The following is a 2,500-nucleotide window of genomic DNA, read 5'->3' on the forward strand; positions in this document are numbered from 1 at the left end:
TGAATGGTGAACTGTTGGTTCGGTAGTATCCACTACTGCTGCACGATGAGAGGGAGAAACTGTGAAGTCTGAGGAGAATCCGGGCAATGAATGAGACACCTGCATCACACCGTGCTTCTCTGTCAGGCGGTTTGTTAAACCTGGGGATACAAGCCGCTAAATCAGATGGCTTGACTGTGTGTGTGTGTGTGTGTGTGTGTGTGTGTGTGTGTGTGTGTGTGTGTGTGTGTGTGTGTGTGTGTGTGTGTGTGTGTGTGTGTGTGTGTGTGGAGTGGGGGGGGGGGGACTGCCACCTCATCTTACTCAGACAGAGAGATTAGTTGGCTACACCTTATCTTTTATTGGATGGCTTGGCCTTGTGGGATCTTTCTTTAGTGGACTCTGTACTCTGCACTCTCTGTCGGTCTATTTTAGTTATTGATGTTTTGCCTTGTTTACCATTTCTTCTCCTCTGTTTTGTTTTGCTCTCTTCCCATCTCTGTAATTTCTCCTTTGCTTCGCCTCAATTTACTTATTTATTTATTTACTTAGCACTAGCTTTTATCCAAAGCGACTAAATCTGAATTATTTTAGCTCCCTGTCATTAGGGAGCAGGTTAGGGGTTAGGGCAACCTGACCAAGGGCACCTGGTTTGCTGATGATATCCAGCTTTACTGTTCCTTCAAGCCAACTGAGCTCCAGAGGCTAAGTTCCTTAGTTCAGTGCTTGGTGGAGATAAAACATTGGCTGAGTGATAACACCCTGCAGCTTAATGAGGACAAAACAGAAACACTGGTTATTGCCCCTGATGATTCCATTCCAGGGATTAACCAGTACCTGGGTGACTTGGGCCAGTCTGTCAAACCGAGCCTAAGAAACCTGGGTGTTGTGTTTGACAAAGACATGTCATTAGTGCAGCACTGTAAACAGCTGACCAAAAATTGCTTTTTTCAACTGAGGAACATTTCGAAACTCAGGAAAATGGTTTCACAAAATGACTTGGAGCTGATCACTCATGCATTTGTGTCTTCGCGTTTAGACTATTGTAATAGTTTGTTTTCTTGTCTAAACAAAAAGGAGCTGTCTCGCCTGCAGTTAGTGCAAAACTCTGCAGCGAGAGTTCTGACTCGCACCAATAGGAGGACTCATATAACCCCTATTCTTAAAGCTCTTCATTGGCTGCCAGTTTCGTCCAGGATCAATTTTAAAATTTTGGTTTTAACGTTCAGAGCTTTGCATGGCCAGGCTCCGCCTTACATCAGTGATCTGATCCAGCCTTACACCCCAACTCGGGCTCTGAGGTCTGTGGATCAGAATCTGTTGACGTTGCCACACACTCGTTTCCGGACCAGAGGAGACAGATCCTTCCAGGCTGTTGCTCCCAGGCTCTGGAACGATCTTCCGCTCTCTCTGCGTTCGATGGAGTCTGTTGACTCCTTCAAAAAGCAACTAAAGACCTATTTGTTTGCTCATGCTTTTGCTTAGCTGTCTTGGGGCTGCTATGTTTGTCACCTAGTTGTCTTGGCCTTTTAAACTTAAATTTGTATGTACTTCTTAACTGTGTATTGTTATTGTTTTTTGTTTTAACTGTGAAGCACTTTGTGACCCTGGTCTGTGAAAGGCGCTGTACAAATAAAGCTTACTTACTTACTTACTTACTTACCTACGGGTTACGTGTGGACCCTGGGATTTGAACCCAGTACCATTCACCTGGGAGTTGAATGCCCTATAGCCCTTAGCACCCTAGCTCCAACCTGCTTGGTTTTGCTCCCCTCCTCTCCTCTCATCTTCCATCCTCTCCTCTACTCCTCCTCTCTGTCCCTCTCCTCTCCTCTCCTCTCTTCTCCACCTCCTCTCTTCTAATCCTCCTCTCCTCTCCTCTACCTCTCATTACCCTCTCTTCTCCCCTCCTTTTCTCCCCTCACTTTTTAAAGGGCTACCCCTCCGCAAGTCCTCTGGTACCTGACTCTGTCAAGGGTTTAGACTGTTATGAGCCCAGGTGCACCCTGGGTAACCGGACACCATGGAGGCAAGGTTGAGGTGATACACAAGGTATCTCGTTAGCCAAGAAATGAACTATGGGGGGCAGTGTGGGGTTACTGCAGCATGTGTCCGATGGCACCTTGTCAGGGAGCTGCTGGGGGCCTGGGGTGGTGGGTGGTTGGGTGAGGGGGGGCTCAGTGGTGGGAGTCAGATCATAGGGTTGCTTTTGGCGTCTCTTCAATTCCCACATCAACAATCAGTACTTTGTTTTATTGTGACAATACCTGACCGGGCCATCTACTGTTGATTATGATTGTGTATTGTGTGTGTGTGTGTGTGTGTGTGTGTGTGTGTGTGTGTGTGCGCGTGTTGGCGTTAATTTGTGCCAGCGGATCGTTTCATCTAAGACATGACTAGCCTGTAATCTAATCTTATCGCTGGCACCACACAACGGCTGTGTTTACTCAGTGTGTGGAGGGGGGGGGTGTCTACAAATCATTCTTTGTTGGTAGTAATTTGCGCAGTTTACACTCCAATT

The sequence above is a fragment of the Gadus morhua genome, chromosome 2 (genome assembly GCF_902167405.1).
Source record: "Gadus morhua chromosome 2, gadMor3.0, whole genome shotgun sequence".
Lineage (NCBI taxonomy): Eukaryota > Metazoa > Chordata > Actinopteri > Gadiformes > Gadidae > Gadus > Gadus morhua.